Source organism: Humulus lupulus, chromosome 9 (assembly GCF_963169125.1).
Source record: "Humulus lupulus chromosome 9, drHumLupu1.1, whole genome shotgun sequence".
NCBI lineage: Eukaryota > Viridiplantae > Streptophyta > Magnoliopsida > Rosales > Cannabaceae > Humulus > Humulus lupulus.
The window spans coordinates 126,897,231-126,920,121 of NC_084801.1; the positions used below are offsets into that span (position 1 = coordinate 126,897,231).

Genomic DNA, 22,891 nt, shown 5'->3' on the forward strand with positions numbered 1-22,891 from the left:
CGGTAACTTATTGGAGCTTGATTTCATGGATCCATGGTCCCCACATCACCTTTGAGTAAATCATCTAAAATGTCTCAAATTAATTGATTTAATTATCAATTAGGATTTTTTAAAGTTGACTAGGACAATTTTGGAAAATTTATAGAGATATGAGATTTAGAGAATAAAAGAGAATCTTTGGGTAAATTTATTAATATTGATAAATTGGTGTCAATATAAATAAATAAAATTAAATCAAGTTTCAAATTATAATTAGTTAATTTGAATAAGGATTTAATTAATTAATTAAAATAAATAAATAAATAAAAGGTTTTGAATTTAGGCCCAATTGAGATTTAAATTCAAAATAAAGGTATTGGGCCCAAGTCCATTTGTGGGAGCCCAAGGCTTTTATTTTTTTGTTTATTATTTTAATTAATTCAAAATTTTAAATTTAATTAAACCCATTAAGTTGTCTATATAAGGAATATGATATCTAAGGTTTTCATAAGTCAGTCTCAGTTGATTCATTGGGTAAGTGAAAACCTAGACACTCTAATCCTTTCTTAGCCATAATCTCTTCTTCTTTTCTAGATCTCTATCTCATGTGTTCAGAACCAGCACACACTAGTTCTAGATTGATCAAAGGCTTGGTGAGGACGACTGTGTTGCTGATCAAGTTCAATCTCTTGATAATACTCTACTACTGAAAGGAATCAAGGGTTAGAGAGATTGAAGGAAGGAGTTGTTTCAGTTCCGTTGCATATTCGTAAGTTTCTACATCATTGTGTTTATGTTAATTTACGAATCTAATGTTCATATGTATGTCATGTTTTTCTATGTTTCTATTATGTGTTTGGAAAAATAATAGGAAGCATGCATCTAGATCCAAGATCCTACAATTTCATTATAAGGGTATTTTGGTAATTTGGCCCGTTGAGGGCGTAATTGTGTATTTTCATGCATGTTGGTGAATTTTGAATAAGACCACATTATAATGTGGATTTGTTTGAGCCATTCGGCATGAGACGATCTGTGAATGCAAGTTATCGGTCTGGTCATAACGGGGTTAATTTCGGGGCTTGGGGTGAGTCTCGAGGTAATTTAAGGATTAGAACACTACCGGGAATTAAAGGGTAATGGGATATGAGTTATTAGAATTGAGAATATTGAGAATAATGGGAATTGGAGGGCGTTAATTATGATTAACGAGATTGGCGCGAAAGGACAGTTTTGCCTTTGTGGCCTTAAGAGGATTTTAAATGACCTAGGGCCATTTTGGTATTTTGACCTTAAGGATAGATATAACCCTTAAGCTGCAGCAAAACAGAGCACCATTTTTCTTCTCTCCCGTACACCATTTCTCCCTCATTTCTCTTTGATTTTTGAAACTCTTTTTGGGGAACCAAGCTAGGGAACCAAGCCTTGAGGGTTTTGGGTTATGCTCTACCATTGAAGATGGTGTGATTCTGAGATTGAGGTGAGTTTTTAGCCATTAAAACTCTTGTTCTTGCTCTATTTTTCTATTTGAGTTTCAGTTGGTTTTTGAGATGGAAAGTTGAGTTTCAATGAGAGTTTTTGGCAAGGGATGCTTGGGTTATGATGCCTAGGTTATGTGTAGATGATATTTGGGTTCAATTGGGGGTTTAAATGGAGTTTGAAAGCTTGAGTTTCAGGTTTGAAATGGAGGATTCAAAAGAGGGGAAGAACCAGAGTGATCTGCCTGGTCCTAGCGCTACAGCGCCCAAAGGGTAGCGCTACAACGCTAGCCAGGGCAAATCAACCCTAGTTGTAGCGCTGGGGCGCTAGGGGGGCAGCGCTGTAGCGCTACCTTGTTTTCTCTGATGCATATTTTGGGCACTTTTTAGGGTTTTTGGCTCGGGGTTTCAATTCCTAAGGCTCGGGATCGAATCTACTCACCGTTTTGGTACAATTCGGGGTCCCGGGAGTGAGGTTTAGGTCAAGACCCTTTTATTGTTGATTTCATTAATTGGAAGTTAGATTTGGTTATGACTAGGTGACTGCTAAAGGAGTAAAGGATCGATCGTTCTCAAGGGTTGTTCAATTGTTATTTCACGCTCAAACCAAAGGTAAGAAAACTGCACCCCATATGTGACATGCATGGTTATTATTGAGGCATGTTGAGTGTTTAAATGTGGACATTGATTTCATATCAAATGCTTAGAAAATCTTGCTCACTTTTGAATGGCACTGACTTATTAGTCAGATTCGTCAATGGTGTCAGTATTAACTGTGAAGCTGTGACTTACTAGTCAAGTTCGGCAGTAGTACCAAGCACTGGTCGTATGGCATTGACTTATGAGTCAAGGACGGTTTTAGCATGTTTAATGCAAGCCGATAAAGATTAGATCTAATCGACATCAGCATTGAATGACTCATCATGAGCATTAATGCCGGACCAACCTCAAGTTCGATGAAAACTAAAAGTGCTTGTCTAGTCTAAAGACTAGTTATTTAGAGCCAGAGCCAAAAGGCTAAGGTGACCTACACGTCACATGGCTAGGAGGGTATGGGACCTCCGGAATAGACTTATTAGTCATCTAACCGAGATAGACTTATTAGTCATTTGATCGGGATAGACTTATTAGTCATCTGACCGGGATAGACTTATCAATCATTTGATCGAGATAGACTTATGAGTCATCTGACCGGGATAGACTTATCAGTCATTTGACCGAGATAAACTTATTAGTCATCTGATCGAGATAGACTTATTAGTCAAATGACTAATCTGACTGAGATAAACTTATTAGTCATCTGATTGGGATAAACTTATTAGTCATCTGACCGAGATAGACTTATTAGTCATCTGATTTGGATAGACTTATCAATCATCTGAGTGAGATAGACTTATCAGTCATCAGACCGAGATAGACTTATCAGTCATCTGACTGAGATAGATTTATCAATCATCTATTTAGAGAGTGACTTATTAGTCAACTGTTCAAAGAATGACTTATTAGTCATCTACCTCAGAGCGAGAGACTTATTAGTCATCTACTCAGAGCGCAGGACTTCACAAACATTTATTTGTACCTGCTTGCATGCATGAGTAGGGTTATTACTGCTAGGCATGCCTATTATGACTTAGTAACATGTTATTACTTAGCATATTGAGTTTTCTTGCTGGGCTTCGGCTCATGGGTGCTATGTGCTGCAGGTAAAGGCAAAAGAAAGCTAGACCATCCTTGAGTTGGAGAGCTTAGGTGACGATGTGTACATATGCGGCTGCTCGACCGCCACGGCCGAGGGTTGAAAGAGGAACTAGGGTTAAACCCTATTTTGCCGCTTAGGTCGGCTGGTTTTAAATATTTTGTTGTAATTAACCTTTAAATTATATTTTTGGGATCCCAATGTATACAGTAAACGATTTAGTGAAATGTTATATCTTAACCAAATTTTTTAACCCTAAACCGCTAATCATACTTAGTTACATAATTATGGACAAATGACTCGATTAGCTAGTTTAGCACTGTTTAAAATGCACACCGTAACGGTCCCTGGAGTTTAGGGCGTTACAATTCAGCTGGTCGATCGCACTAATGCTTATCCTTTAGGGGTAGTTGAAGATGTGCTGGTAAATGTTGATAGACTTGTCTTTCCAGTAGATTTCTATACACTTGAAATGGGGGATGCATCAATACCCAATTCGACACTGGTTTTATTTGGGAGGTCATTCTTGATGACAACAAATACAAAGCTGGGTGTTAGAGCAGGAACACTGACAATGGAATTTGATGGTGAAGTTATCAAATTCAATGTGTTTGATTATCCTGGTAAGATCAAAGGGAAGGAGACTTCATTGAAATACCCAACATAAAGATCTTGAGAGCAGCATTCAATCGAGCTAACGACGTTAAACAAAGCGTACTTGAGGGAGTTTTCTTTTCCTTATCTTTCGTTTTATTTTCATTGAGGACAATCACCTGTTTAAGTGTGGGGGAAGGGGACAATTTTATTTTTCCTGTTGTTGGGTTTATTTTTTCTATTTTTGTTTTTTTAGTCTGTTTTTTTTATTATTTGTTTGTGTGTTTTCTTGTGTTGGTCTTGTTGAATGTAGTGGGCGATGATGAGAACTATGGATTGTACTTAATGTGATGCTAGATAATGATGAATTCTGTATGATTTGTGTGCTTAACCCATGTGTGATTGCTACTTAAGCTTAAGCTTGTATTTTGGAATTTATGTACACAATTGATTTTATTTCTTATTTGTATTGGAAACAATTTTTGCATGTTGGAAATTTAAAGTCCCTATCACTCTAGAAATCATTGATTAATTATTTGAGGTGAAATCATAAGTACACATAGTTAGGGAGATGATTAAGGTAAGTTCTTTGGATCGTTTTAGCCTTTCTAGCCTACCCTTGATTTGTTATTCCATAGTTTTCAATTTTTGAGCCATAATGACTATTCTTTTCTTCTATGAACCTAGAATCTAGACCTTTGCAGCTTTGAAAATTTTAATCCTTTCTTGTAACTCATTGCACCATAGTCATAAGTGAATGTTATTTTGTGGGATGGATAATATAAAGAAGGGAGGAAAATTATGTAATGGTTCTTTTGTTTGGGTTGTGCTCTGAATGTAAAGGATCTCCTACTTCCCTATGAAATGTGAATTGAAAAAAGAAAAAAAAAGAGTTTGCAATGAAAATTTTCAAATATATATATATTGCAAAAGAATAAGTGTGGGGAAAATAGTGAGATCCATGTAAAAAGAAGAAGATAAAAGATTGTTTATTCTAGATTTGCACGGGAAGTTTGTGGGAAGAGCCAAAGATTAGAAAGAAAAAAATGTATGCTAAGGTGTGAATTGAGCCTAAATTTAACTTTTTCATCTACCTCTAACCTTAGCCTTACATTACAAGCTTATAAAGACATTTTGATTCTTGGTTATGTGTATTTATATTAGTGGAGAATAATTGGTTAATGTCTATGGAGTGAATATTCTTTCATGAGAAGTATTTTCTATACAAGGGACACATATATATAAATAATTGACATGCAGGGATTGATTTTGATACATCTAAGTGGGTAAGATTGATTGTGAATGAGGCTATAAAGATTGAATTTAAGTAGTGATTCACTATGGGGTTGAAATTCTAATGAATATGGAATTTGAATTTATTATAGCATTATATATTTGTGTGATTCTCAAAGACATTCAAGCTTTTGACAAGACCTTTGTCTAGTGAGTCTAGATTAGTATGTATTATTTTTATTTTTGTTATTTTAGTGTTTTTCTAAAGGACTAACAAAACTCAAATGTGAGGGAATTCGATAGGTCATTTTTGTATTAATATTTGATAAGTTTTTCCATGCTTGGATGATGTTATGATTGTTGGAAATGTGCCCTGAAAGCAAATGTAGTAGACATTGTTTTTATGAAATAAATAAATAAATTGAATTTGTTATGCATATATTTTATGGACTATATTATTCTATGATAATATTATGTAAATATCAGGAAAATTCCTAAGTTCATATATGTGATCTCAAACACGTATTGGTACGGGAGGATTGTGTTTGAGATAAATGAACTTGAATAGTTCGCAGTAAAATAAAGTTATGGAATCTTTAGATTAATTACTGCAAGTACGGTCCACTAGTATTATGAATACATGTGATCTAGATCCGGATGACTAGTGTGGTAGGACACTTTAGTGGAGGTGCTTTATATATTGAGAATATATAGAACTGGACCAGATATGTTTATTAATACTTAGTTAAATACCGTTTCGAAGTATTAATTAAATATATATCAACTGATGATCATATACAAATAGATCTTAATCCTGAGGTTACTATGAACTCCTGTTTATGTTATATGAGTTCTTTGATTCACTTGTTAGGGTCTGTCAGAATGATCAGGCTAAAAACTTTTGTTTTGGGAACTCATTAATATAGATGGCTGGGGACATAGTATACAGATATGGAATCTATACCTTCTCGCAAGAGATTGAATGATGGTTCTCTTAAGGGTTGACTTTTGGGACTGAAAGGTTATTGAGCTCAAATTCATAATTTAGTTATGAATTAACCTTCACTAGTAGAGTCAATGGTACTTAAGGAAACAAGAGGTAATTAAAAGGGTAAAACGGTAATTTTATTCCCGATTAATTATGAACCATTATTAGAGGGTCAAGTTGTATGCAATGATTAAATCAATGGACGCTTTATGATTATAAAGTACTCAGTAAATGAAATGTCTATAATTTCAAGAGTGCAGTCTCATATTTATAGTGGAATAATCATGGGATTAATAAATTAAGATTATTTAATTAAAGAGTTTAATTAATAATCTCAAATTTATTGGAGCTTGGAATTATAGGTCCATAGGTCCCCATAGCGGCTTTATCAACACTGTTCAAGGTAAGAGTTGATATGAAGGGAAAATAGTTTAAAGACATATTTAAGAAGAAGTTTGTTCTTCAGGCCAAATATGCAATTATATGATAATAGTGATTAATTAATTAATTACAAATTAGTTGTAGTAAATAAAATTAATTAATATTTAATTATTGTATAATTTTCGAAATTATACTAAATAATTAAATTAAATTTTGAAATTTAATTAAATAATTAATTAATTGTAATTTTCGAAATTATGATTAATTAAATATTTATTTTCAAAAATTTTGGATTTAATTAATTGGTAGAATTAATTAAATATCTTTATTTGAGTGGGAGAAAATAATCTGATAAGTTCAAATTGGATTTGAATTTAAAAGATTAATATTTATTCAAATAATTAATTATATTTGATAATTAATTAAATAGATAATTAATTTGAATTCAAATTTGAATTAGTTATCAGGTTGTTAGAACTTATCTGACAAAGTAATTTTAATAAATAATTAAATAAAATTTGAAAAATCAATATCCCTAGAAATTAGGAAGCTACACGTTCACACACAGTCCAGGACTGTGTGTGGCGTGTAGAGCATGTGTTTTTCAGGGATGAGATTTTCAATTTTATTTATTTAATTAATTAATTAATGGATAATTCGAAAATTGGTTTTTGGATTTTTTCATTAATGGAATAATTAATTAATTAAAAATTAAATTGTAAAATGGTAATAGATTTAATTTTTAAATTTTGAATTTTTTCTGTTAAGTATGACTGATCAGAAAATTATTCAGATAAGAAAAATGAGTGTGAGACTACTCTGAAAAATTCGCTCTGTGAAAATAGAACGATAGTTTTCTCTCCCTGAAAATAAAGAACCCATTCTCAGGCCTATTCTCTTGATCTCATGTGTTGAGTACATCAAGTAGAATCACAAATAAACTATCCTTCATTCTCTAAGTGCCCACACATTTCTTGAGGTGTAGGGAACGCTTTGGAAGATCTTGGTGTGAGTACGTGGAGCGGCTTGGATAGGAAGATCGTTCTAAATACGAGAAGATAGCAAGGACACTTGATAGGCTTCAAGAGGTATGATTTCTATCACTATCTTGCTTATGATTAATGTATGTATATTAATGGATCCGCATATTTAAAGGTAGTTTAAATATGTTACAAAAATTTTGTTGTACACTGGGCCAACCACACCACCTTTCCGCTGCGTATTAGGAAACTCGTTCCTAACAATGATAGCATTTTTTTAGTAGTTTTAACTTAGTTTCGTGAGTCTACAACATATTTTCTACATTGCATTTTATGATGATAAATCTGACATTTTGATGGCATTTGTAGTTTATGAATCATAGGTCGAAAAATACTTGTTGAGATGAGGTTAAAAAGACAGGCTTTCGAGATTAAAGTGTTGAAGTGGCGGAAGCATACAAGCTCTCTAAGTTCGAGAATTGAAGAAATTAAAGATAGGCCGCGGTCCATAAAAAGAAGATTGCAACACTTTAATTAGAATTGACGTTACAAATTGCATGTTCTAGTCGGGCCGCTGCTAAAGTACGCCGCTGCCGGCTATCTAGAAAAGTGAAGTTGGGCCGCTGCCTAGATTTTTCAAGCCGCGACCTGCGTGGCCAGTTTTGCCTATATTCCGTTTTAGGCCGCGACACGCGGAAATTCAGGCCGCGGCCTGTGACGTTGTTTTCAAAATTTTAATTAGATTTCAAATGTAATTTAAAGGGGACTATAAAAGATTTTTAGGTTAATTTGATATTAAGTTTTATTACGGTTTTTGGAGAGAAAAAGACTCAGAAAGGGCTAGCGAGAAGACTACAACACTATTGTTCATCAATCTAGTTTCTTTTCTTCCCTTAATCTCTTTAATTTTAATTTTAATTTTAATTATGTTTGTGATTATGATTGCTATTATGGAGTAGGTTCTTTTTAGGTTAAGGGTTAGTTCAAAAACCCAAGACAAGAATTCTTAATTGTTGATAATGACTATTATTCTTTAATTTCTCTCAATATTAAATTGTTTCTATTTTTCCAATTGAATGTTATGAATTTTGTGATTTCTTTTTAGGTGGTCAACTAATTAAGGTTTTACATTGTTCAATTGTCATCTTAGAATTACTACTCACCTAATAGTTTAGGATTCTAAGTGTATGTGATAAATTGCAATTGATAGTAATGTCAAAAGAATTGTTGATTGTGATGAAAAATAGAACCTATGTTAAATGAATTATATGTTTCATTAATTTATTGCCTAGATTAACTTGTCACCATAGGATTTAATGCTTTACCTAAGTTAAATAGATTGTATGCTTCATTAATTTATTGCCTAGATTAACTTGTCACCATAGGATTTAATGCTTTACCTAAGTTAAATAGATTGTATGCTTCATAGATTTATTGCTTGGCTAAAAGAGTTAACTATTGAGCGCTTCGCATTAATTACTGATAATAGGGAGATTCAGATAATTGTCTGCTTCAGCGTTATCTGTGGGGTTAATAGTCCAATAGAATAATATGTATTAGTGGTTGGGAATGATTGTTGAGGGTGGAGATTAACCTTTAACTATTTTTTAATATTGTAATATCAATCTTTATTTGCTTTCTAGTTTATGTTAATTAATTTTGAGTTTGAAATCTAAATCTCCCTTTCAAGTCGTTGTGCTAATTATTGAATAATAAAGTGAACGATAGTCCTTGTGGGTTCGACTTCTGCTTTCTATTATACTAAAATAATTGGAAGTATTAAAAGAAAAATAATTTTTAAATTTGTTATGGTATACGGCATGCATCAGCGTAGTACTACATAGCCCATTGTAAAAATTGTGGACTAACATCCACTTCTCAATCCCATGGTGGGGACATTTCCTCTGCAACTCCTTGAATCTCTCCCATGCATCATAAAGAGATTCCCCATCAATCTGATAAAAATTATTTATTTCACCCCTTAATTTAGCAGCCTTCGAAGGGGGAAAGAACTTAGCAAGAAACTTTTGGGCCAAATCTTGCCAAGTAGTAATAAAGTTGGTCTGCAGAGAGTTCATGTAACGCCCTGGTTACTCCAAGACCGTTGCTGTGAACTTTAAACCGTTCTTAACTTGCTAAACGAGTCATTTGGTTATAAACGTGCATTTAGGTGTTATTAATCGGCTAAGGTGAAAAATCTCGATCAAAAGAAAATGATATATTTTATTTAAAACATAAAACTGTACATGGGCCCATAAAAACGTTTACAAGTTATTTACAATCCAAAATGGTCATTACAATGTAAAAATTACAACCCACCGACCTAAGCGGTAAAAATAGGGTTAACCCCTAGTTCCTCTGAGAAACACATTGGTCGTGGTGGTCAAGCGGCCGCATATGTACACATCGCCACCTAAGCTCTCCACTCAAGGCTGGGTGAGCTTTTCTTTCCCTTTACCTGCACCACATAGCACCCGTGAGCCAAGGCTCAGCAATAAAACTTATTACTGCATGTATACATTATCAATTGATGATTATGATAATCATACTGGGCTTATAGCCCTAAACAGATAAGTGAGTATCACTTCAAGATTCTAGTAACCATGTTGGGGCTTGTAGCCCTAGTCAGATAATATCGAGATTCTAATAATCATGCTGGGGCGTGTAGCCCTAATCAGATGGTGACTGATGAGTAAGTCACAAACTTAAACTAGATGAGTGACTATGGAGTCACAAACTTGAATCAGATAAGTGACTAATGTGTAGGACACGAACTTGGGCTCCACACCCATAGCCATGTGACGATGCAGTCACCTGGGCCTTCTGGCCCTGTGTAACGCCCCAACTCCAGGGACCGCTACAGTGCACATTGCAAACAGTGCTAAACTCGCTAATCGAGTCGTTTCGCCATAGACATGTAACTAAGTATGATTAGCGGTTTAGGGATTACAAACTTTGGTTAAGATATAACGTTTCATTAGAACGTCTATTATATACATTGGGATCCCAAAAATATAATTTAAAGGTCTATTACAAGAAAATATTTACATCAAGCCATTCTAAGCGGCAAAACAGGGTTTAACCCTAGTTCCTCTTTCAAATCTCACCCAAGTATTGGTCGAGCAGCTGCATATGTACACGTCATCACCTAAGCTCTCCAACTCAAGGATGGTCCAGCTTCCTTTTACCTTTACCTACACCACACAGCACCCGTGAGCCGAAGCCCGGCAAGAAAACTCATATGCTCATAAACAGTCATATCATGATATCAAGTCATATCTGGCATGCCTAGCAAACATAGCTTTATTCAAGCATGCAAATGAATTCAAACAATGATGGGGTATCCAGGATAAGAAATCCTGCCCTTTTGAATGGATGACTATCAAGTCAATCCTAATCAGATGAGTGTTTCAACACTTGAGGTTCTGGTAAACCATGCTGAGTGACCAACAAGCAAGTCACTACAGGGCTCAACACCCAAAGCCATGCATATGATGATCAAAATGATCATATAGAGCTCATAGCTCTGATCAGATGAGTGAAAATCACTTTGTGGTCCTGTTAAACCATAGTGAGTGACTGCCAAATAAGTCACTAGGGCTCAGTGCCCATAGCCGTGTAACGACACCGTTACCTGGGCTTTCCTGCAATGGCTCTAACCAAATGAGTGACTAATGGGTAGTCACTAGCTTAAATAGAAGAGTGGCTGCTGAGTTAGCCACTAGCCTTAAACAGATGAGAGACTGATGGGTAAGTCTCTAACTTAACAGGTGAGTGACTGATGGGTAAGTCACACAAGCGCTTATAATATTCATCGAACTTGAGGTCGGTCCGGCATTAATGCTCTTTGAGTCATTCAATGCAGATTGTTTATTAGATCTAATCTTTGTTGGCTTGCGATGAACACGCTAAGGCTGTCCTGACTTATGAGTCAACACCGTGTGACCAGTGCCCAGTACCACTGCCAAACCTGACTAATGAGCCACGGCTTCACAGTTGATACTAACACCTTTCCCAATCCTGACTAATGAGTCAGTGCCATGCACAAGTAAGCAATGCTATCAATATGTATCATATGTCAAACATCCAAAGTGGGGAGTTCAGCATGCTTACTTAACAGTTGCTAGCATAATAATGATCATACACAAACACAGAGACTCATGCTCTGACCAATCTCATATTCATCATTCATGGCATGCCCTAATCACATGTTTCTCGTGCATCACATGCATCACACTTAATCATCCAGCATGCCTCAATAATACTCATATGCAAATGGGAAAATTTTCCAAGCATTCATTATGCTATCAATGTTTACATTTAAACATCCAACATGCATCATAAATAGCCATGCATGTCACACATGGGGTGCAGTTTTCTTACCTCTGGTCCGAGCGAGAATCAAAACAAGAACGACCCTTGAGAACGATCGATCCTTTAATCCTTTAGCGACCACCTAGTCATAACCAAATATAATCTCCAATTAATGAATATCAACAATGATAGGGTCTTGGTCTAAACCCCACTCTCGGGACCTCAAAACATGCTCACACAGTGAGTAGATTCGATCCCGGGCCTTAAGGATTGAAACCCCGAGCCAAAAACCCTTAAAAACACTTAAAACAGGGTTATGAAGAAACAGGGTAGCGCTACAGCGCTGCCCTCCTAGCGCCCCACCGCTCTACTTAGAACCACAACCGCCCAACCTCCTCTGCAGGTAACGCTGTAGCGCCCTACACTGGGCGCTGTAACGCTACCTTCAGCCAGCTTCAGCCCAGAAATTTCCTCATTCGATTCCACCATTTCCAACCCAAATCAAAAGCTTCCAAACATCAAATTCAGTCCCAAGTGAACCTAAAAACCATCCTCACATGCCCCAAGCATCACAACCCTAATAACCCTAGCCAAAACACCCATTGAAACCCAACTTTCCAACTCAAAAACCAGCTGGAACTTAACTCAGAAAACAGAGCAAAGGCTATAGTTCTAATGGCTAAAAACTCACCTCAATCTCAGCAACACACCCTCTTCAATGGTGGAGCATAACCCTAGCTTATCCCGGCTTGGTTCCTTGGCTTGATTCCTCAAACAAAGCTTGAAAATCCAAAGAGAAAATGGAGGAGAAAACCTATCGGGAGAGAAGGAGAAAGGATACTCTATTTTTGCTTCTCTTCTACAACCTTAATGGCTTATATAAATCCTTGAGGGGAAAAGACCTAAATGCCCTTAGGTCTAAAATATAACCTTAACAGCCACCAAGGGCAAAACCTTCCTTTCGCACCTATTTTGTTAATCATAATTAACACTCTCCAATTCCCGCTATTCTCAATATTCTCAAACACCAACAATCCATATCCCATTACCCTTTAATTCCCGGTAATGCTTAAATCATTAAAACCACCCCGAGACTCACCCCGAGCCTTAATCTTAAACCCGTTATGACTAGACCGAACACTTGCATTTCATGATCGTCTCATGCCGAAAAGCTTGAACATATCTCCATAATGATGGGATCTCATTCACGAATCACAAAACACACCCAAATACACAATCATGATCTAAACGGCCCAAATTGCCAAAACAGTTTAATAAACAGTTATGGACCCACATGCATGTATATAACATCATATTATAATATAATTCACATAAACATGCATATAATCATTGAGTAGCATAATAAATCATTTATGGCCCTCCCGGCCTCCTAATCAAGGTCCTAACCCTTATTAGGAAATTCGGGGCATTACACCCTGGCTAAAAGTAACTAGCCTTTAAACTAGACAAGCACTTTTGTTTTCATCGAACTTAAGGTCGGTCAAGCATTTCATGCTTATGACGATAATGCTTAGGTCGATTAGATCTAATCTTTTAGGCTTGCGTTAAACACACTAATACCGTTCTTGACTCATAAGCCAATACCATACGACCAGTGCTCAGTACTACTACCGAACTTGACTAATGAGTCACAACTTCACAGTCAATACTTACACCTTTGCCGATTCCTGACTCATAGGTCAGTGCCATACATAGATAAGCAAAATTGCAAAGCATTTGATATGCAATCAAGGTCCACATATATAACACTCAATATGCCTCATTAATAACCATGCATGTCACATACTGGGTGCAGTTTTCTTACCTTTGGTTCGAGCGTGTAATAATAAAAGAACAACCCTTGAGAGCGATCAGTCTTTTAGTTCCTTAGTGGTCACCTAGTCATAACCAAACATAATTCTCATCAATGAAAATGAGCAACAAAAGGTTCCCAAACCAAGACCTAGCCTCCGGAACATCGAATCCTACTAAATCGGGTAGTAGGAACAATCCTGAGGCCTAAGCTTTGGATTCCCACGCTGAAAACACAATTCTAGCCAAAATGCCACTAAGGGCCGTTATAACGACCCAAAATTACTAATAAGGCTTAAGGGTCTTGATTAGTGTGCCAGGATGGCATAATTGGAAGTTATGTGAATTACTGGTGAAAATGCATGATTATGTGATATGCATGATACTATGATTATATGGATATGTGGAATTCATGTTTATGAGTATGAGATAAGCGTGCGGGCCCTGTTTAGCTTGTAAGGGCTTAATTGTAATTTTGGCCTGTTAGGGCATAAATGTGATTATTTGTGATAAACTGTTAAGACCACATTATTATGTGGATATATCTGCAGCATACAGCACGAGGTGATCCTAGGGGGGCAAGTTAGCGGGAAAGTCACAAAGGGACTCGGTACCCGACTCAGGGCGAGTCAAGGGGTATTTTGGGTAATAGACATTTATCTAGGTTATTAAGGTATGAAAATAAATAATTGGAGATATATTTGAGGTTAGGAAGCTTAGGAGGGAATATTGGGGAAAATTACCATTTTTCCCTCGGGGACATTTTTGGTACCCCGAGCCTTGGGATTAACTTAAGAGGTTTAAGTGGGATAAGACAAAGGTAAGAAATATTTAGAAGCCTGCCTGAAACCGACTCTCTCTCTCTCTCTCTCTCTCTCTCTCTCTCTCTTTCCTCTCAAGGAGATTCTCAAGCTACCTATTGGAATCAAGGGATTTTTGGGCTGGGTTCACAAGAATTGGAGCTCTAGAATTAGATATTAGCTCAGTATTTGCTGGTGGATTCAAGTAGAGTTTGAGGTAAGAATTGGATTAAGATTTTAACATTTAAGTTCTGAGTTTTAAGGATTTTTGGGTCTTTTATGTTGAGGATTTAAATGAAGTTGTGGGTGAGGATTTGAGCTAAATTCTTGTTAGGTTTTATTACTAGGAACTTGGGAATTAGCTCTACAATTACTATGTGGATTTGCTCTTCATAAAAGGTAAGCTTTTAATTATGGTTTAGCCCTTGGATTCTCTTAATTGTTGGATGTTTTAGGAGGTTTATGTAACGACCCAAATTTGCTAATAAGGCTTAAGGGCCTTGATTAGCGTGCCTGGAGGGCATAATGGGAAGTATGCGTGAATTTAATGATTAAGACGCATGATTATGATTCTAAGCATGTTATATGACTATTTGAGTATTTGAGATGCATGACTATGTGTATTATGATATGTGATAATTCTAGCTCATTGAGGGCATAAGTGTGATAATTATGTGATGTGATTTGTACCACGTGGGTGTGGTGATATCAATGCGATGCACGTGCCGAGACGGTCCTAGAGAGCTAGATAACTCAAAAGTCACAATGGGGATTTTGTACCCGGCTCGGGAGGAGTCTAGGGGTATTTTGGGGATTTTGTAAGTTAGCTCTTGTGAGATAATGGTAACTGGTAATTTGGTAACTTGTGTAACTTCTAGTAACCATAGAGAGTAACAAGATTGGTTAAAGAAGTGGTAGAATTGTAAGGAGGTAGGAATGACAAGAAGGGCCTTGAGGTTTAGTTGGAATGGGAGTTAGATGGAAGGGTAAAATGGTCATTAGGCAAGGATTAGGATTACTTCAGCTGTAGGAAAAGGGAATACGTATTATATTTTGTTATATTTTGGTTTATGCTGAATTTGAAAGAAAGGGCTAAAAAGAAAAGGGAAATGAAGAAGGGGCTGAACTTGGGACCTAGGAGGAGACTCAAAGGGAGTTTGAGGCAATCAAAACCAGGTTTAAGCTAGGACTTCTCAAAGGTAAGAATTGTGCTCTGTTTAAGTTGAATTTGAGTTTGAATTTTCAGAGATTAAGTGAGAAAACTTAAAGGGAATATGGCTGGTTTTACTTTGAAATTCAATTAGGGTAATCAAGAGCAAAGAGGTTGGGAGCTGGAATTGGGAGGAGTTCAAGCTGAGTTTGATTGAGGTAATAATCTTTAGCATGTTTAATTTCGTAATTGGTGTGGCTTAAGACTTTTGAAGCATGATTTGTAGTTTTGGAAGCCATGGTTAAAGTTTTAGGAATTTGAAACTCAAGATAGGATTTTGGGGTGTGTTTGTGTGATTGGGGTTGTTTGTGATGTTTATAGGTTGTTAAAGGGGTTCATTTGGGGTTCTGAATTGATTTTGAGGCTTAGGTATAAGTTTGGGGTGATTTGGAGTGTTTTGGGTTCGGGAAAACGCAGGGGAAAAACCCAGAATTCTGGGCTCGCGAAGGAGCGCCGCGGCGCTGTTCTAGCGCGTCGTGGCGCAAGGTTGTTTCTGGGAGGTGTGTGTGCTCTCTGACTTGCTGGGCGCCGCGGCCCTATAGGGCAGCGCCGCGGTGCTAGGCCATTTCCAGAATGTGATATTTTGCAGTTTTTAGCTTTTGCTCTGGGGATTCGGGGGATGTCTTTGGTGCATTGTTTTAGGGATTTGGGGCATTCAGAGAGTGTGGGATTGGTTCCGGGAAGTAGATTTGGATTGGTTAGTGATAAAGGATGTTTTGTTTGTGTTATGACTAGGTCTTTGGTGAGGCTCGGGATAGAGGACCGTGCTCGCGGCGTTGGGGCATCGGAAGCTCGGGATACAGGTAAGAAAGCTGCACCTGAGTATATGGTTAGGTTGGGACTAAGTGTTCCCTATGTTTGTATGCATTATTATGTGAATGTGATTAACCATGTGGTCACGATGGGACTAAGAGTTCCCAATATTTGTATATCGTGTCATGAGATGGTGTTATTACACCATGGGACATACGATTACCGGCCTAAGGGTGTCGGAATCATTATTTGCGCACTGGGGCGCGGCTCAGCCACTGGGAGCTGAGGCAGCTTATTTATCACTGAGCTCGGTTAAGCTGGCCAGAGTCAGTGAGTATTACACTGGGGGCGGCCCTATTGAGCCGAAGACAGTGTGTTAAATAGAGGGTGCGACTAAGGACGCCAACCCTGAATGTTATTTGATGGATATGACAATATATTGGTTATGAATGTGAATATTGTGCTATGAATATAGTTGGTTGATTGTTTGGACGACAAACTGTTATTACTGATTGGATAAATGTAATGAAAAATTGAATTCTTGGTTGAGCATTGTGGAATAGTTGATAAGTGTTGCTGATCTTGCTATGTTATTATGCTTTCTTGCTGGGCCTTGGCTCACAGGTGCTACGTGGTGCAGGTAAAGGCAAGGGTAGGCTGAATCAACCATGAGTTAGAGAGCTCTGGGGGCGAGGTGTACATCGTCAGCTGCTCGGCCGCCACGGTCGAGGAATTGTACAGGAACGGAAACCTAAAATGTATATTTTTCCATTAGAGTGGCTTGAACTATTTGTAACTTCTAGAATTTGTTGTAACTAAGACATCTAAACCCTGTTTTGAGTCTCCATGTATTAAACCGTCATTTTTAATGAAAATAGCCTGTTTGTGACCAAAATCTTTTTATTCTTACTCTGATAATGGTATAGAGTCTACACTTTGTCTGAGTGACTTGATTAGCAAGTCTTGCACTATTTTAAACACACAGTGTAACGGTCTTGGTTATCCAGGGCGATACAGTTTATGAACTTTTGGGTTTCAAGGATTGAAGTGTGATTTTGATGGGTATTTAGGCTAGTTTTTCCTATGGGTTTTGCTGCTAGAAGCATATTTGAACTGTTGTGATAATTAGAATATGTTATTGGGATGATTTTGGGTTAGTTTGATTGAGATTTGGTGGTTGAAAATGGAGTTTTTTTGGGTTCGAAGGGGTCGGGCCGCGGCTCAGTTCTTGGTGTGCCGCGACACTCTAGAACAGAGGTGTGCCAGGAAGGAGGGCGGGCCGCGGCATGGGAAGCTTATGGCCGCGGCTCGTGTGTGTTGTCTGGGGATGTTGGGCCTCTGGTAGGAGCGGGCCGTGGCATGGAAAGTCTTGGGCTGTGGCTCTTAAGGGCATTTTGGCCTTAAGGAAGCTTAAGGTGTGGGGACTTAACCTAGGGTGCTTGGAATCGATTCCACTACCGTGCTTGGTGGAATTTGATGTCTCGACGGCTAGAACTTGGTCCGGAAATCCTTATTCACGTATTATTGATGGAATCCTTTATCATGGTTGTGACTAGGTGTATGCTAGAACTCGGGGCAGGATCGTGCTCGAGGGTCGTCTTTCTTAGTCAAAGCACTTGGAATTAAAGGTAAGAAACTGCACCCGGTTATGTGATTATGTTGGGACTAAGAGTTCCCTTTACTTGTATATAATGTCATAGATGGTATTATGCCATGGGGACATGTGATAAATGGCCTAAGAGTGCCGGAATCAATATTTGCACACAGGACGCGACTCGACCACTGGTAGTTGAGGACAGCTTAATAATCACTGAGCTCGGTTTAAGCGAACTGGAGTCAGTGGGTTGAACACTGGGCTTGGCCTAAGTGAGCCAAAGACAGTTGATTAAACAGAGGGTGCGGCCTAAGGGTGTCGACCCTAATTATTGTATGACGTGTGTACTGTTGTTAACTTAATGTATATGATATGATGAATATTTGGATGTCAGGTCATTGGCTTATTGACTGTTATCCTTGATTAAGTGAATGTTATGGCTTGCTGGATAATTGATTAATATCTTGTAAATCACTTGGTTATACTTTGTGAACTATTTGGTTATCGATATTGATTGTGCTATGATGTTATAGTTTTCTTGTTGGGCCTTGGCTGCTACGTGGTGCAGGTAAAGGCAAGGGTAAGGTGAATCGACCATGGGATGGAGAGCTCTGGGGGCGAGATGTACATTGTCAGCTGCTCGGCCGCCACGGTCGAGGGATTGTACAGGGACGGAAACCTAAAATGTGAATTTTGCCATTAGAGTGGCTTTGATTATTTATAACATTTGAAAATCTTGTAAATATATCATTTAAACCCTGTTTTGGGATCCCATGTACCAAACATTTATTTTAATGGAAATTATTCGTTTATAACCAAAATCTTTTAAACCTAATCTATTTTTGTCTTTAGATTCACATTTTACTTAAATGACTTGGTTAGCAAGTCTTGCACTATTTTAAATACACAGTGTAACAATCTTGGTTATCCAAGGCGTTACAACTTGGTATCAGAGCGGTCTAGGTTTAAGGGTTCCTGAAGAAAGGCTGGACATGTACACTCACTGCTAAAGACAAGCTTGACTCAGGGTTTTGTAATTGAGTATATGAGATTATATGCTTAAGTTCTTGATTGAAATATGAATGTATTATATTGTATGATTATAGGGAGCATGAGATACTAATAGGGCCTGGCCCTTGACTATTGTGTGATGAGATTGAGGCGTGCTGATCAACATTGCTATTGCATGTGAATGGATATTTGGATAATGGTTTGTATATTAATTGTATGTGGTGAATTGTCTAAATTGAACTTATATGTTGTGCCTGTTTATTGGTATGTAGATTGCATGGTAAAGTGTGAATGTACCTGGTAGCAATAAAATTTGGTAGCTAAATGCATGGTATTTTGGATTAATGTTTATTATGCTTTATGTGTGCATGATTATTGTGGTTATTTGGACCTGGTCGTGGATTGGTTCGAAGTGTGAACCTCAGGGCTGAGGGGTTTAGTCAGTAAAGGCAGATGAATTCAAGTTGTTTGCACCCAGAATGGTTAAGTGGACTTGGTGTTGTTATAAAGGGGTTGCAGATGATAGTTGGGGTTAGAAACCTCCATCTACCTCTGAAAGTCGCAGCAGATGTTCGCTGGTATGTGAGTAAGCTGAGGGGTCTAATGGCAGAGACTAGATGGAAGAATAGCATACTTTTCTGGGGGAAAGAGCTGCTTTGTATGTCTTGGTAGTGGGGTTATCAGTGTTGGTTTAATATGAGGATATAGATAGATAAGAGTACTATATGGAAGGCTTAAAAGGCGTTATCCTCTGGTTTTGAGGAAAGTTCGGATATGCTTAAGAATTGGTCAGTGGATGGGCAAAGCTAATTCCATCCTTGGTTCTATGAAAGTGAGAGGTCATGATTAAGGAGTTGCGCTAAGTATTTGTGGCAGAAGGATGCTCGGAAATGGTACTCAGATCGAGATATTGGCATGATAGGTTGAGAAGAACTCAGATGGTGATTTGATAAAAGAGGTTATGAAGATATAGTTTGAATTGCGGGGACTAATATGTTTATAAGCCTGATTTGGAATGGTAAGGTAACGACAATGTATGTCAATGAGTTTTGTGAGTTGGATATTCCATTTTGGTAATTTATACAAGCGGATGTAGTTGGAAATGATGACCCATTTAGGGATTAAACTCTGGAATGGTCCAGAGCGTCAGGGTCGCTCCAGTGTATGAGATCTTCATTTGTATTTAGGCAGCAGGGAGGGCAATGTTATTTGAGATATAAGGAGTGAGGTATAGAGCATGAATTTCGTAGGGCAAGAGATGCAAATGATAGTATTTCCATTGGTGGAATTCAGTAAGGAAAGATTCTCGGTAATCGAAGCAGAAAAATTCAGACAGTTCTATGGCCCCTGGTTTTGGCAGAAGGGGTCTGGTTTTCAAGATAGTCGTCAAGGTAGTGATGGGATCTAGTGGGGTTATTTAGTATGCACCAGAGGTAGGAGACGCCACCTGAGAAGACGCCAGGTGTGGGCATGACTTCTACATGGAATGATTTGATATGTTAGGGTGGATTACCCAGGATTAGAGAATGGAAGACTGGAATGCCTTGTTACATTCGAAGCCCAAGGCTAGTTCCTCAAAGATGACCAGTTGACTGGATAGTTCACGTTTTGGTTGTATAATGAGCTAGAAGAGTTCGATGTTGAGAATTTCCCAGGAAAGGTTCAGACATAGAGTATACTCCTCAAGGATAGTATACGAGGGATTTGAGATTTTAGTACTTGTTGAGGAGGAATTAGAAACTTCTAGAAGAGGAATTGGTATACAAGTAATTAAGAGATTCATAGCAAGAGTAATAGAGCTTGTCATATGGGAGCCTTGACATGAGTCAGAGTGAGAGTTAATTTGTTCAGAGATAACCATGGATTGTAGGGGGTATCACCTGGAGTATTTTAATTGGACTGAATGGAAGCTAAGTTGATCAGTATGGATTCAAATGGGTATGCAAGGAGTGATTGGGTACGCTTCAGAACTGAGCTACGGATAGGTTCGGTATCAGGGACATTATGGAAGATGGTAATGGTTTGACAGAAAGAATTACTGGTGGAGTTGAATAAGTTTTGACTTCGGGATGGATCAGATGGAGCGTCGTACCGTGGGAATCGTTGACATCGCCTGTTAAGGATGAAGAGTTTAAATGCCTGGCTACAAGATAGGACAATGTCTCCAAGAATTGATCTTTGATCTGGTTATTACCAGCTGAGGATCAAGGAAAGAGACATTTGAGGAATTACTACTTGTACCAGGTAGGGTGTGATGGATTAGTAACAAAAGGGTTCTTAGCTGATTTAAGCTTCAGCAAAGCAGGTAAGTTCTACAAGGGGAAAACATAGGAAGAGTGTGAATAAGTCACCTTCAGGTTTATTGGCGATATGTTGGATTACTCTCCAGTTGGAAGTGGAATGCGAACGACTACAACGCTAATGATGTTAATACTAAAGAAGCAAGGTCACAAGTAAGTCTTCAGGAAATGTCAGTTTCGATCTCGCCAGGGGTATTCAAGATAATGCTACAAGAAGAAAAGGGGTCAGGTATGAAGAGATTTAATCTGAAGCCACGGAGAAGCTATTGAAGAATGTCTGAAGGATAGGGAGCACAACGAGGCTGGTAAACACATCGTCTACTACATAAGTATCTTCGAAGGCAACCACACCAGAGATTAGAATGACAGTAAACTTGAAGTTAGACTGAATGGATAGTGTTGGATCAGATGTTCATAATACAGAGTGAGGATTGATTAGCACTTGGTGATGTAGGAATATGCGTGTTATGGATGAATACGAAAGGGTAATATGAAGGACCTAATTTTGATAAGACATGAAACTATGTGTGGTACATCACAGGCTGAGACGCACCCAGGCACAGACTGACAAGAGGATTATTCGAGCCTCACGGGAGGTGAAAGAATGGGAACGTGGCTGATATACATGGAATGTAAAGTTGGCGGTGAATGCATAGTGTAGGGTATTTGAGCGTTTGGTCATTTGTAAGGAACATAACCTTGAGACCAAGATTTAGTGAAACAGAATGGATAAATGGTTGATGTTAGAAATCCTCGACTGTACAAGGAGGAGATTTAATTGGAGACAGACCTCTTACTTGGAAGATGTGTGTCAGTTAAGTAGAACACCACGGACTACAGCAGAACGAACAAGGTAACGATTGAGATTGGTATAGCTTCAGTGAGTGGTGATGAACATATATACATCCCTTTGGACAATGGAATCCAGAGTGATGATTTTGTGGGGACGGGGAAGAACCCTATTAGTGTAATACGAGTTAAGGTACAAGGATCGGATGAGTGGTCCGATGGGAATTTGGCATGGAGAGGAGAATTCTAAATGGATATTATGTATGTTGTACTAGGAAATTTAAGTGGGTGACAAAATTTAATATGCTTGAATATTGAAAGGTAAGTGACATGGTGGTGGATTATAGGAATGGACCACATTGGATTATAAGTAAGGTGATTAGAAAAGGAAGGTTATAACTCAGCAGAATGAGTTAATGTAGTTTGGTTCATGTGAACTGGTAATGGGGTAGAGCATTGATAATGCTGAGTTGAAACCCTATTGTAACGCCCTGCTAATTAGGGCCCATTACCAAGTATGTTTAAAACCAGTGCTGGACTTGCTAAACAAGTCATTTGGACTAAATAAGTGATTAAGCCACTAGGGTTTAGGTATTAAAAGTTTTGATCAACTCATAAACATTTCCATTAAGTTGTAAACATGTTCTTTACATGGGATCCAAAAAATGTTAGTTTAAAAGCTTATTACAAAACTCAGATTACACATTAAGCCGTCCTAAGCAGCAGAAGCTGGGTTTAACCCTAGTTCCTCCGAGCATCTCGGCCGTGGTGGTCGAGCAGACTGCATATGTACATACCACTGCTAATGCCCTCCGACTCATGGCTGGTTGAGCTTCTCTTTACCTTTACCTGCACCACAAAGCACCTGTGATCCAGAAGACTCAGCAAGGAAACATAATCTACAGTTCAGTGAATAAAACAACCATCAAACAATAATAACTGAATTCAATGCATTCATTAAACCCAGTTGGAGACCATA

At 37.9% G+C, this 22,891-nt stretch overlaps 1 non-coding gene across 1 annotated transcript; it reads left to right on the plus strand.

Annotated features, from left to right (window-relative positions):
* Positions 1 to 9,210: 9,210 nt before the first annotated feature.
* Positions 9,211 to 9,317, plus strand: LOC133802743 (small nucleolar RNA R71). Its single transcript, XR_009877490.1, has one exon. It is a non-coding gene; the product is annotated as a small nucleolar RNA R71 (small nucleolar RNA).
* The last annotated feature ends 13,574 nt before the right edge of the window (positions 9,318 to 22,891 follow it).